The sequence below is a fragment of the Stegastes partitus genome, unplaced genomic scaffold (assembly GCF_000690725.1).
Source record: "Stegastes partitus isolate 25-593 unplaced genomic scaffold, Stegastes_partitus-1.0.2 Scaffold1801, whole genome shotgun sequence".
Taxonomy (NCBI): domain Eukaryota; kingdom Metazoa; phylum Chordata; class Actinopteri; family Pomacentridae; genus Stegastes; species Stegastes partitus.
Window position 1 is genome coordinate 50931 of NW_007579532.1, and position 15669 is coordinate 66599.

The following is a 15669-nucleotide window of genomic DNA, read 5'->3' on the forward strand; positions in this document are numbered from 1 at the left end:
TACTGACCAATCACAGCGAGCTCCGCTCCCAGAGGGGCTGTTAGATATGACACTCAAGTATCACAGGGAGGTCATGAGGTGGTCATGAGTTTTGCTCTGAAAGTAACAATGTTCCTTCAGAACTATATGTACTTTCAATTATACAAAATTAAGTTTGTTGGAAATGAATGTGTCACATGTAGAGCTTCACGGGGAGTCTAAACATGACCAATCTATCTTGTACGGTTACAGAGATAACACAATGCTTAGGATATGGTTATATAACAAGCTGATAAATTAAAGAAGGACTTATCCAACTGTAATTAAGCTTTGGAGTATTTATCAGGACATGATATACCATAACATTTAACAATTAAACTTAACACAAGGTAAGAAGGCACATCCTCTTAGTACTGTGTCTTATTGTTCATTCATAAGTTCAGTTGTTAAGTTTCTTTGTTGCATGCCACAGGAAATGAGGGGTCAGCAGAGCAATACGTTAAGCCCAGGGCACTTCATTGCGCCTGGCCATCTGTTAAGGTCTGAATGGCTGAATGTTTTTCTTTGTCTTTCCCCAAAAGCTTCTACCAAAGTTAGATCCTCTGAAGCTCTGATTGGTGATAAGGGAATTCCTAAGGGAGCTCTGCTTCCTCACACCTCCGAGTCTGCAGAACTGACTTACATGGCCATGTGGCCTGCAGGATAGTTCTGTCTTTTTTTATGGCATGTGACTTGGCTGCTGGAAAGTTCAAATGAAGTTTTTGAATCCTTTTGGGCATCTGTGTCTGTCCATATCCTACACTATGATGCACAGAACCCGTATGATACACAAGTATAAATCTAAATTTGTTAACAAGGTTACCAACTGCCATAACTTCTGGTCTCAATATATCAGCGCAAGTCATGTATACAAGACCATACAGAACCTGTATGATACACAACTATGAATCTAAAACATAAAACATGGTGTTGGCTGAACAGAAGGGAACTTTTAGAAGTCAACAACTCAAGATCCAGAACTTCACTGAAGGAGGAGTTTGTTTTTGAGAGATCTGATCCTTGCCGAGAGGTCTGTATGGCAATGTGTACCTGAGATCCTTTGGGTACTTGAGGTTTAAAGCATAGATCAGTCCAAAGAGGTAAGCAAAAGCAGTTGGCAGGTCAGGGAGACCTTGAAGAACAATTTCTTCTTCCACAACAACAGCAACACTCAAGACACTTTGAGGCGCTGTGCTGTCATCATCCTCCAGCACAGTGAGGATACCCACAGTGAGGCCCTTCTTCTGCTCCACTTCTGGATCAGTGTCCTTGTGTTAACAGACCAGAAATGACCAACACATGGATTGCAAGACATTAGTCACTAAAAAACTGTGAATCAGAATAAGCTAAGACTCTAAAATATCTCCACATTATTAAATAAACATGTTTTTTCCAATTAGAATTGATTATGAGCTTTACATATTAACTATTTCCACCCCATACCCCACAATCAAAAACCGAACCCGCATACACACATCAAATGACATTAATTACGCTACATCAAGTCATAGCCAGGACAGTACAACGATAAGACACATTGTTAGGAAACAAGTAGGACAGTGTGAGGGTCTTAGACTGTGTTCACTGTTTTGGGATTTTGTCTGTCTCTGTACTTTGGTGGGTGTGCCTCTGTTCTCTGCAGGCTGGGCGGAGCCGATCAGGAGAGACACTCGCATGCTAGCAGCTGTGGCTCATCAGCTCATCAGCCGTGCCCTGCTTAAATACTGGCGTCTCACAGAAGACCGACGGCAGAGGATTGTGATACCTACCTCGTGGTACAGTCAGGCCGCTAGCTGCTACACCGCGCTGAGCATTCCTAGCATTTTTGATGTTCTCTGGCTTCGAGTTTATGGTATGTGTTTCTCTGCCTGTCTCCAGTTCTCCTCCTTGGCTCCAGCACTTGGCACACCTCCAAGCACTCCAGCGTTAGGCACCCACGGGAATTCACGACCATGGACACCTTCACCGGGAGACCCTTCACGAGAGCACCCCCCCCACGAGCACCAAACCCTGAGCACCGGACCCCTGCGCACCACCCCGGTTTCACGGCTCCGGCAAAACCCCCACGGACCAAGGCACTCTCAGGCACCGGCTCTTCGTGCACCACCCTCAGGACCCCCCTTCCTCGGATCACGGCACCGAAGACTCCACTCCTCCCTCTCCACGACTGACATCCCTGCACCAGATCCCACCCCCGGGTTATTCCCCACGACCGGCAACCCTTCACCGGACTTTGTTTCTGCCTCCTGGTGCCCATCACTCCACCACCTTCCCAAATAAATCCTGTTTCCTTTAACCCTTCTTCCCATCTCCCTTTTCATTTGGGTCCACCCGCACAGTCACTGAGCACGAACCGTCACAGGACAGAGCGGTAATGGTTGAAGTCAACATTCACTACAGGACTATACGTAAATACAGTACAATAACAGAATTTACAATTTCTGTTCATTATAACAACTCACAAGACAGGTCGTGAAGAGCTTCTCCGGACTGTCACGGAGAAACAAGGGAAGGCCCTTTAAAGCTGCAGTTTGTTGATGTGCAGTGATGTCAGATGTCTGAAACAAGAGTTGCATGAAACACTACAAGAAATAGAGTAAGCATGCAGGCAGATGTCCTCTTCCATATCCCCAAAAATCCTGTCAATTGCATGTCAAAGGTTTGCTCCTTTTTAGAGGGTAATTTGGCATTTTTCAACTTGGGCCCTTTGACTGCTCACTGTCAAATTGTGTCCACTGAAAATGCTTTTTGTGTCACTGATGGGCAAATATCATTATCAGTGTCTGAGAACATCATGAAAAGGTTTCCCATAGGACAAGATCTTTTTTTTTTTAAAGATTAAGATACCCTTTGTTTAATATGAAAAAAGTCACTATATCTGAGTAATTTTATGTCTTTGATCATTGATTATTTGATCGTCATCATTGGTTTGCTTGTTTATGCTATTGTGTCCCTTAGAAACCCATGCATTTATTCTGAGGGTTTGTCACAACAAGGTGACCATAACCCTAAACCTATCCATAAAATTCAACGTTATGAAATTACTACATCCAGAATTCACCTCTTGATCCAGGCTGATAAGGAGCTGATCCATCTCAGACGGAAAAGCTGTCCTTCTCGCCCGATAGAGTCTCAGGAGCCTCCAGGTGTGCTCATGAAGGGCTTCTTTGAAGTTGTCCATTTGGTTCTTGTTTGTGATCCGACAAAACTCTTCTCTAATCTGTTGAAAAAATGTCAACATGATGTTTGAATCCTCATTATAAAGTCAAAACAATTTCAATTTTATCTTCATGTTAAAATGGGCAAAATAAAATTCCCATATGGTTTAATGTTGAAATAAATTAAATTAAAGGTTGTTTAAAACTTACACGTGCAGACTTCAGCCCGAGGCAGCAGCTCTCCAGCTCCTCCAAGCAGCACACAGCCTCGAAACTTGGAAGTGAAAAATGCCAACTCAGAAAGTTGGCTTTCCCACATTTCACAACAAAGAAAAATGAGTTGACAGAACTGTTGTCCCTTGAATTGAACCACAACGTATGGATTTAAGTATTTAACAACTCACCAAATTATTTTAGAGCATACAACTGTCTTGTGCTGTTGTGCTAACTTAGATTATTGTCTTAAATGTCAATAATTTATATTTTCAAGTTTTGCCAACAAAAATTACTGTTTTAGGCCAAAAAATACAAGTTGGCTTTCTTGCAGTGTTGTTTTAGTCCACGTTCAATAGAACAGCAACAAAAATGGAAGGAATATTAATTTGTGGAGGGGATTTCAACCTTGATGAATCATAGTTTAAATACAAAAAGCATGAGGAAAACCAAAAGACGGTTGGCAAAATTTGTAAAGTTGCCCTTAGAAGACATGGGAATGACAATCATATGGACAAGTGTTAACTCTTTTAAAAAGGATTTTACTCATTATATGACAACTCATAGGGTCCATTTGAGGATTGATTACTTCCAGAATAAAATAAGATAAATAAATAAAACTAAAATTTGATTTGGGGACACATGATTTTTAGGAATATCTTCAGAGATTTGACAGAAAAGAAATTCAGGTGGATCCCTCCAGGTAAGTGAACAGTGTGATCTAAAGCATAAGCAAATTCACACAATAGAAAAACCGACAAACTACAGGAAGCACAGATGGACAAAAAATGGAATAAATGGACAGAGTACAAGACTAAAAACTCTGATGTGAAAAGGGGACAAGAAAGGATTTAAGAGTAAGAAAACTGACTAGGAAAGTGGATGTTTTTTAACCCAAGCATTGTCACAGTGTTTTGTATTCGTCTATATGGAAATGAAATCAAAATTTAAGTGGAAAAAAAAAATGGGTTGGAAATGTTACCATGGCAGACCTAATAACATTTCTGTGTCACTTTCAACACAGCGCAGGTCTGAATTGAACCATTACATTAGCAGATAGACACACACAACAGTGCTACCTTTAGTTGTATGAAGTTATTTGGGAAGGATTTTGTCCATATTTCAGCAATAATATCTGTCCCAAAACATCACAGAGAGGCTTAAAACAGAGACTGTGTGTCAAAATCACAACATATCCTTTTAATGCACTTTGCTCTAAAATTAGGGTACAAAATGAAATGTTCATAATAACAAAAAAAAAACAAAAACTTTACTCCACACAAAATATTTCGTTTCCAGCTGTTTAGGATCGTTAATTGTTTATGACATATTTACAGCATCAGAGAGCTGTGTCACGCGTGCAATATTTATCACTCACATTCAGACTTGACAATACTGTTATCACAAGTCTACAAACAGGGAACGGACTCACAATGCATGATTTGGGAGGTTCACAAAAAATTCAAAGTAAGGAGCACAATAATCTGGCAGAGGCATCCAAATCACAAAACTGAGCTTGGTAGTGAAAAATTGGCTGAGTGACAAAATACACAGGTTATACCAGGAAAATGCCAAAGAGAACATGGCTGGAACGCTGGCACGAAGGCACAAGACAAACTTGTGAGGAACATGAGGAAAAGGGTGAATATATATATATATATATATATATATATATATATATATATATATATAGGTCTGGGGTAAGGGAGACAATGACACAGATGTAAGGCACATTAGGTCGAGGCAAGAGATCATCCATCCATTATCTATACACCGCTTAATCCTCACTAGGGTAATGGGGGGTTGGAGTCTATCCCAGCTGATTTAGGGCAAAGGCAGGGGACACCCTGGACAGGTCGCCAGTCTATCACAGGGCTACACTTTGAGACAGACAACCAAGCACACACACATTCACACCTACGGACAATTTAGAATCACCGATTAACCTCAACAGGTTTTTGGACCTTGTGGGAGGAAGCCGGAGAACCCGGAGAGAACGCACGCTGCACGGGGAGAACATGCAAACTCCACACAGAAAGATCCCGGTGCCCCCAGCGTGACGCGAACCTGCGACCTTCTTGCTGCGAGGCAACAGTGCTACTAACTGCTCCACTTTGCAGTGGCAAGAGATCACACAGGCAGAAAAGCAGATGAAGACCAAGGAGTGTAGAGACACCTGAGATGAGACAAGGGTGAATACAACACAAAACAAAATCAAAATAAAATAGTAAGTAAGTAAAACATGATCTAAGAGTGGCAGCTGGACATGACAGCATCAAATGATGTATTATGCACAATTATGGAATAACAGAATAAAACTAAACTAATAGCAGCTGATCAAAGTGTCCAGCCCAGCTTATTTCTGATATCTTAAACAGTGAAATTCAGGATTTCTGTGCCCTGAGCTCAGGCTCAAAGGCTCGTTCATTTTGGCTGCCCAGTCTCGGCCCAGATCAAATACTGCAAGGCAGTGGTGTCCAACCTTTCTTGCACCACGGACCTGTTTCAAGCAAGACAGTTTTCTATGGACCCGTCATGGTGCACACAATGAATAATGATGTATTTTTTTCTATTAAAAAAAAAAGTGGCATAAATGAATAAAGTTACCTTTTGTTGCTAAATGTCTATTGACTTTTTCTGTGGTTTCAGCATCGACTCTCTTCATCTTTTCAAAGAAAGCTCTCCAGAAAAGTTTGTTTTTTATTAATTTTGGCAGCAGTTACATTAACGGCTTCAATTAATGGTAAGGCATGTAAACTGAGACAGTCAAGTGCGGAAAACAAGCACAGACGGAAAGACAGTCTAGTCATTTTCAAAATAAAACACCCTGTTGACTCCGTCGATAATAAAATAACAAATAAAACATATAATGTATGGACTATTTATACAAGCTGAGCTATATCCCCCCATGTGGCTACAGCGCACTTCATGATTAGTTACATTGGAGCAGTGACATGTGTGAGAGTGGATAACATGTACAAAATGTGAGCCTGTCTTTTGTTGAAAAAAGTGAGGAGTTTGACAGCGCAAATGAAGACTGGGAGTCATATATTGAAAGGGTTGATCTTTACTATACTGCAAATGATGTGGAGGATGAAAAGACAGTTCCCACACTCAGCCTAATAGGTGTTCAAACATATAGCCTGCTCAGAAACCTGCTAGCCCCTCAAAAGCCTGTCACACAGACATTTCAAAGCATTGCGGACGTATTAAAGGATCACTTGAGCCCAAAGCCCCTTGTGATAGCAGAGAGAATCTGTTTTCACAATAGAAACCAGTCTAAAGATGAAAGTGTCTCAGAATATGTAGCTGAACTATGCAGATTGACTCAGTTCTGTGAATTTGGAGCAGGACTTTCTGATGCTCTGCGTGATAGACTGGTTTGTGGCATGCATTGCCAAAGCACACAGAAAAGGCTACTGTCTGAAAAAGATCTTACGCTGGAAAAAGCACTGACTATTGCAGTATCGATGGAGACAGCTAAGGACGTTTTGGAGCTACAGAAGAAAGCTGTAGACAATGGCATACACAATATGTGGATGAATGACACTAGAAAACAAGAACACAAGAGTTACAGATGTGGCAAAACATCTCATAATGCAAATGACTGCTGGTTTAAGGACAAAAACTGCAGAAAGTGTAACAGAACCAGGCACATAGAGAGTCTGCAGACAGAAATCCAGCAACAACCAAGCACAAAGAGAAAAACCAAATAAAGATAGAAAGGTAAGATATAAAGGTAAACAGGTGCATAATGTGACAACATGTGATAGTGGATCTACATCAGAGTCTGATAGTACTGGACTGACTTGCTTGAAGTTGCATGACATAACCGAGGACCATGACAGGGAAGTTATCTGGATCATTCCAGATGTGTCTGACACAAACCTGAAAATGGAGCTAGACACAGGGTCAGCCATGTCTGTCATTTCAAAAGCCAACTACAGGCGACTGTTCCCCAACTTACCGTTGGTGAAGAGCTACACAGGTGAAAAAGTGTGCCCCACAGGCAAATTAAAAGTGAAAGTGACATATGAGGGTAAAACTCTGCAACTGATGCTGTATGTGTTAAAAAAAAAAAAAAAAAGGGAGGGTCGCCACTCTTCAGCCGAGAATGGTTAAAGAAGATCAGACTGGACTGGCATACCATTAAAGCTCTACATTTGGCTCAAACAGACAATAATAGTTTGCACAATGCCACAGAGAGACTGTCACAGCTAACCAACACCCACAAGAAAATGTTTGCAGAGGGCATAGGCACACTAAAAGGGATAAAGGCAAGAACTGAATTGGATGAAAACACAACTCCAAAAATTCCACAAAGTCCCTTCAATGCCGTATGCGCTGCGTCCAAAGACAGAAGCTGAATTACAAAATCTAGTGGCCTCTGGTGTCCTGTCAAAAGTTGAATGGAGTGATTGGGCGACACCCATTGTTCCTGTGATGAAGAAGGGGAAGGCTGATGCTGTTCGCATATGTGGAGACTTCAAAGTGAGCGTCAATCCTGTGCTGCGTACTGTGCAGTACCGACTGCCACGTATTGACGACATCTTTGCATCGCTGGCAGGACAGGAAAAGTTCTCAAAGATCGACCTAGCACAAGCCTACCTACAGATGGAGATCGAGGAATCCAACAAGAAATTCTTCACAATCAACACTTATAAAGTTCTTTTTCAAAACAGCAGGTCTTTGTGTGTTGCTTCTGCTCCCGCAATCTGGCAAACAGCCACGGATCAGGTGCTTCAAGGTATCCTAGGCACACAGTGTTATCTTGATGACATCATTGTATTCTTGTATGCAAGAATGATGATGACCACCGAGAAAATCTCAGCAAGTTGCTTGCCAGGCTAAGCAAGTATGGCCTGCATGCAAAAAGAAATAAGTGTGAGGTTTTCAGGAGCAAAATCTCATACTGTGGACATGTCATTGACAAGCACGGCTTACACAAATCAAGAGAGAAAATTGAAGCTGTGCTTCAAGCACCAAAACCAGAAAATGTGTCGCAGTTGAGGTCATATTTAGGCCTTGTCAACTCCTATCACAGGTTCCTCCCAAACTTAGCTACAACGCACTACCCACTCAACATGCTGCTGCAGACAGGAGCAAAATGGGAGTGGTCTGAGGAATGTGATAGAGCATTCAAAGAGACAAACAGACTGATAACTTCAGATGAACTGCTAACCCATTACGACTCAGCATGACCCATCATGCTGGCCTGCGATGCTAGTCCTTATGGGATTGCTTGTGTTCTGTCCTACCTCATGAAAGACGGATCTGAACGCCCTATTGCATTCACCTCCAGATCACTGTCAAGTGCAGAACGCAATAATGCACGATTGTGAGGCCCTCTGTCTAGTGTGGGGTACTAAAAAGTTCCACCATTACCTTTATGGCCAAAGGTTCACTCATGACAGACCACCAACCTCTGGTGTCAATTTTTAATCCCCAAAAAGGGATTCCAGTAATGTCAGCCACCCGCTTACAACGTTGGGCACTTTTCCTTGGAGCTCACTCATATGACATTGAATTCAATGAATAGAATTAATTCATTCACGAAACAGCACGGCAACGCTGACGGTTTGTCATGCCTGCTCCTGTTAACAACAGAAGGACAAAATACCCCCCATCCAGATCCAGCAGATGTGTTCCACACAGCAGTGGTGGACAAGCTGTCAGTGGCAAATTCTAAAATGCAGAAACACCAGGAATGACCCCACGTTGTCAAAAGTATATGAAATCACAATATGGGGATGGCCAGCTCACGGTGACCCTCTGTTTCCAGAGTTTTCAGCTAAACAAGATCAACTCTCAATCTGTCAGGGAACCTCAGGAACACCAGGTAGGCCTATAGATTTGTCTCATGCTGTATTCAACGAAGCCCCTCTGGTGACAGCAGAGGGGCTTTGTAGGCTTAAAGGAGCTTAAAGAGTAATATTGCAGTCCGGGTTGTTGCATAAAAAGATCACATCATGGTGTCCACTCATTTGAACATGAACATGTTTTGTTTTTACATCTTTCAGGTGTGTTGGGAGTTCAGCAGGGTGGTTGGTAAGAGTCTGAAACAGGAGTTCTACGAGGCCCTTGACCATCACAGTTCCAGGTTCATGGAAATCTTCAAGGCAAAGAGGGGCCTCATGGGACAGGTCTTAGCTGACCTTATGCAACGAACAAAAGTTAGCTAATTTTTCGTCTTAGAAAACAATCTGATAGTTGAATAAGCTTGAAAGAACACAGGTGGTATAAATAAATGTGCTTGTAAGGTGAGCTATCCTGTTGGTACATGCTTTCTTTTCCTTAATTTTGAGTTGCCTATGTGTAATGGAATTGAATTGGCTAAACTAACTCCTCAGAGTAATTACTTACTACCTATTACATTAGTTTGCCAGGTTTTGATAGTTAATCTGTAGATGATGTACTATGTGGATAACTACCTGTATGCATAATGTCGAGAACACTGTGTGTGAGTTAACAGGTGGGTCCAGTATGTAAATGACTGTGCTCTGTATAATTGTTTATGTGTGTGCACACAGTGTTCAGGGCAACATATGGACCCTGATGTCCTCTCTGCTCCCTCAATCCACCAGACTTTGGATGTGACAGAAGTCAGATGTCTTGTCCTCAGGGGGCTTCCTGTCATTCTCGTTGATGATCCATCCAACTTCTTCAAGGTCTGCTTTGTAAGCAACTTTGATTTTTCTCGAACCCCTCTCCTCCTTTCCCCAGCTCCCCTTGTTTACTACCTTCCCTCTTCTCCCTGTGCCTCCCTTCCCTCTCTCCACCTCCTCTTTCTACCTCCCCTATTTTCTACCTGCCTTCCTCTCACTCTCCCCCCGGCCCAGCTCCCCTCGTTCACTTCCTCCCCTCCTCTCCCTCTATTTCCCTTCCCCTCTCTCCACCTCCCCTCCCTCGCTCTTTACTTCCTTTCCCTTGCTCTTCCTGTTCTCTACCTCCTCTCTTCTTTCCCTACCATACATATTTCAATTTAAAGTGGGCATGTGCTAATAGTTTATTTTTTTATTGTTGTTCTTGTTTGGAAAAAACAAAAAACAAAACTTGTCTGGAGGAGGCATACTCCAAAATCGTGACCTGTGTTCAACCTAGATCATTTGTGGATGCCTCTTGCACCTGTGAATTCTGTTCTGGTCACTGCAGTGGGTGGACACTGGACAGGGCAGAAATGTTGGCTCTATACCCGTGTAGAGTATAGAAGCTATAGCTGTATAGCTGTATAGAAGCTGTTTGTAGCACTGTGTTGTCATGTTGATGTGATCATGCCCTGTTCCTTTTATCAGGATGCTGATGATGAGGGAGGTTCGTACAACGATGTTCCAGTGGGGATCCTCTGCCATGAACTGGAAAACATCACTCCACACACGCAGTCCCTTCACCACAATGTGTCCTCAGTGGGAATCATCTTGGAGGGAAACATTGTGATGGATGTTGAGAGCCTGCCCCAGGCCATGTGCATTGTCTTCGGACTTACCTATGTGATGCATCTTAACTACCCAAAGCACATGAAGAACACTTTAGATTTTTTCAGACAGGTACTTCTGAACTTAGGTAAGACAGATCTGAAACCTAAACTTCAAACACTAAAAATCAGCTTGCAATGTAAGATCCAGAATCCCTCTATAGGAAGACGGGGTTCTCCATATACATATCTGCTGTTATTTTTTGCACCCTCGAATTCTCCCTTCTTTCATTTCATTCACTTTTTTGTTTTTCTGAAGACACATTTGTTTTTTGTAAATGTTAAGATGACAGTGTTCAGCAGGGCTGAGTTTTATATTGCCAGTTTGTAAACTACATTTGAAGAGGCGCAGAACAATACTGTAATGATTAGAGGTGGAGAGGAGGAGAGCTTGGTGTAGAACCAGTTTGTGAGGCAGATTTTTTTCTCTTCGTGCCATCACTGAGGACACAAACTAGAAGCCTATGGGCTATGGGCTATAGGCCATGACTTTGCTTCTTTCGTGGTTGAAAAAAATCTGAGATATGTTCAATTAAAAAATATTGGATCAGTGTAACATTTCACTTGTATGTTTGTATTTCACATGGCTATTGATTGAAAGACCTATTCTGAGTTTCATGAACTAAAAAGGTTAAGTTTGGTCAGTTAGAATAAACAGTTTAGTTGAATTGGTAATGGAGTTATGCTTACTTAACAAGCTGAGTTAAACTAATTGATGGGGAATGACTGTTTAAACTAAGTGTCTTCAGTTACTGTAACTCGGTTATTAGCACATTCAACTTAAATGTTCTATTCAATTCCATTATGGGCTCAAGTACATTGAATGTAGTTCACTTCACTTATTCAACTAATGCTTCATTACTTAAAAATTTTAAGGCAACGAGTTACCTGGATTTTTTAAAAGTAGATTCTACTTATCTGGGTTTACAGTGAATGTTGGTAACTGATGACATGAGAATGTGGAGGAGGAGCCTGTTCTGGTGTTTTGGAATAGCATACAAAATGTGCTACAATCCTTTCACAGCTGATGTATTTGTACATTTTTAACCTTTTCGTTGATTGGACTTCAGCTTTAGCTTATTTTGTCTTGCTTCTCTGAATGATGATGATTTTATCATCCAGTTTGGATCGCCAAGCTCTTTCTTTATATGCATTTATATAAAAAGCACCATTCATAAAGGCATACAAACACATATTTTTCATTTTTAACATAAAGGCATGTAGTCTAATGAATGCTTTGTTTTGTTTTGTTTTGTTTTTGGTTTTTTTTTATATCAAATCAGCGTCACTGACATCATAATACACAACTGCACCCACCCGATTCAGTCGTTATCACTCGATTGAATGGACATGATCAGTTATAAGCCCATTCGTATGGGACAATAGAACCCTACTCTGTCTCCTAGCAGGTCCAGTAGGTCGTTATCATCTATTTACAGCACTGATCAGCAGCACTGATACAGGAAGACTCCGGACCCAGTCCGACAGGAATCCACTGAGTTTTTTTTTTTTTTTTCTCTTCCTGTTCTCTATGTTGTCAATCTGACACGTCCTGTGGAAGCTTTTTTTTTTTTTACGAAATGCTGTGACTAGAATATCTTAATCAAAGGCACATATTTCTTTTTTCTCACCACAGATGATTTAGCTAATAAGTAACTGACAGTTCGGCTGTACAATATGTTTGAAATACAGTCAGTATTGGATTTTCAGACCCTGCCTACAACTGTAAAACTGGAAATACAACCAGCCTACACCCACTTTATTTAATAAAAGATTATATACCCAAAATAAGCCGTCGTATTTTCATTTTTTCAACATATATCATCTAGAAGTAGTGTAATCACTAGTTCGGCTTTATTAAGTATCTGCTTTACATAGCAGAAATATCTGTTTGTAACCCTATAATTCCTGCTTGTTCTGAAAACTTTAAGAACTACAGTGTAATAATAATAGTACATTTTATTTAAAAGGCGCCTTTCTGGTCACTCAAGGACACCTTACAAAAGATAAAAGAAACAACAATAAAATACACAATAATGATGTGTACAGTCAGAACTACAAATGGTGGGTATAACACATGAGTTATTACACCACAGCTAAGGTCAAGAGCTCTCTATAACAGTTGGTCCCATGTCTTTAGCCCCTTTCATTGTTAAATTATAGGCCTTCAAATATGCACCGAGGTCAATGTTCAAAGGTCAGTTTTTCATAGAAGGAGCCATGTAGAGTGTTCATATTGACATATGCTATTCTCCAAAAGAGGACCTTTCCAAAAATTTATTTGGTTTAATGAAAGCCAAAGTTTTTACATTTCTCATTTTATGGACACAGACCTTTAAAGGCTTAGTTTGAGAGAGGACTTGCAGGACCCAGTATACAGAGTTAAGCTCTTTGTTTTTTTTTCCTTTAATGTTTTGGGAAATATATTCCATAATGAGTCACCTATAAAACTTGATGAAAGTTTTGAGTTAGGTCACATTTAAACCATGAACTGTTTGAGCTGCTGCCATCAGGCAAATGTTTCCGGTGTATTAAAGGAAGAACCTCCAGAATAACAACATCTTCCTTCTACAAGCTGTTAGAATGCTGAACTGCTGATCCAGATATGTAAACACTTGTTTATTTAAATTGCTTTAAATTATTGAATCCTGAAGAAACACTCTTTCATCTTGCCTGTAGTACTATTGTATGTACAGTAAAATGACAATAAACTTGATTTGATTTTGATTTGATTGATTTGATTTGATTTGATTTGATCACATCACTTCTTCTGTCGTCAAGTAGTTCATGTGGATAATCAGAAATGTTCTTGGTGTTTATTTCCTTACTGCCTTTGAATGTCCCAAAGATTTTTTCTCGTCGAGGAAATGGACAGGGATCCTCCGTGATGATTTCTTACAAAATGTGGTTTGCCTAAGATGTATGATCGTATACATACCAACTGAAACTTATGAGCTAAAACGGGATGGTACAAAGGCACGCAAGCCTTGTGGTTACATACCATTTTATAAACACCCACAGAGGAGATCTGCACTAAGGAAGAACTGTGACTTATTAAGAATGTCAAAATATTCCCTATGTCTATCCAATACAGCCATAACAGTGTTGTATAATCTACTGAAGAAATTGTAAAGGGCCTCATTTATAAACCATTGCACAGGATCTGTTAGGATCTTTAATTAGCAACACTGGAGTGTGGGGGGGAACTGAGAGGTGAGGTCGGTCGGTGGCAGGTTGAGCAAGGGGCTCGCTGGTGGCTCCAGAGAAAGTAGGGGCAAGAGACACGAGAGAAGATTAGACGCCGTGTTCAACTAAGTGAATACTCACAAGAACTTGGGTGTACGACTGATGTACTGCGTGAGTGAACACAATAATCTGGTGCTGGTGCACAGGTGACAGCGGGCTTTATCCAGCGCTGGTGATGATTGGAGCCAGGTGCAAGTGAGTGGTTGAGCGGGATCCAGGCTGAACCCTCGCCCAACCTGTGAAGCAAGCAAAGCACATCGAACAACAGCCAAGCAAAAACATGCCAGACTTTTCAAAGTAAAAGAAAACCATATTCACCACAGGATCCATACGAAAAGTGTGTGTGCGCCCACACACATTTCTAACACCGTGCATACGCTCACCTGCAAACACTTTTCCCTTTATAAATTGCGATCCACTTGGGGCGCCTGGATAGCTCAGCGGGTAGGGCGGGCGACCCATGTACAGGGGCTACAGTCCCCGACTCAGCGGCCCGGGTTCGATTCCACCCAGCGGCTCATTTGCTGCATGTCATTCCCCCACTCTCCCCCCCACGTTTCTCTGTCTGTCTTTCACTGTCGCTGTCAATAAAGCTGGAAAAGGCCAAAATAAATAAAATAAATTACGATCCACCTGCGAAGGTGTGCAGGTTCACCTCATATCCCGCCCACTACACACCCACATTCTACCATGAATGGTCAATAAAAAGTACATCAGAAATATTTTTGCATATAAATAAGGCCAATGGCATTTTATGGTCGATCATGGCAGAGAAGACAAGAAAAAGGAATTTAATGGACAATAAAATTGACGTGCTTGTGGGGGAGGTGGAAGTCAGGAAAATCTGATTATTTGGTGGCATCACTGATAAAAGAAAAAGAAGCGAGTGGCAGCACTTTGTTCTCACTATAAATACCATGAGTGCCACAGAGAGATCTGTGGCACAGGTCAAGAAGATGTGGACAGATATGAAGGTGGAGGCCAAGAGGAGAGTGTCATGACGACATCTAAGTGTATCTGCTACAGGTGGGGGCCAGGGCCCAACTGAACCCACACCGCTGGACACCAAAATAGCCTCCATCCTTGGGACGGCCAGCGTGTGTGGCATAGTGTCGGAGAAGAACAGCGACACAGATTTGACGGAGACCGCAGAGGAGACCAGTAAAGTACAGTTTCATTTGTTAATTATGTAAATTATATATTTCAACAGAGACTTCTGAAAAAGGCACAGTGGACTCGTGCTGTGTCATCAGTCACTCCAGAGTTGGAAGCAGTGGGTGACGAGGAGGTTCCCAGCACAGCATGTCCTGGCACCGTGGCTACAGGCCTGGCTGTCCCCAGCACCAGTGCACTCAGCACCAGTGCATCCCAAGCGCATGGCGCACCGGGAAGTTGCCAGGTCCTGACCCACACAGTCCTACAAACGCAGAGGGACACCATCAGTGCAATCAATGGAGTCACAGATGAACTCAAACACGTGACGTCATGAGCAACATGTGTGATGCCATGTCTGAAATTGCCAGCTCCATTAAAGATCTTGTTAAAAAATTCAACATACTTACT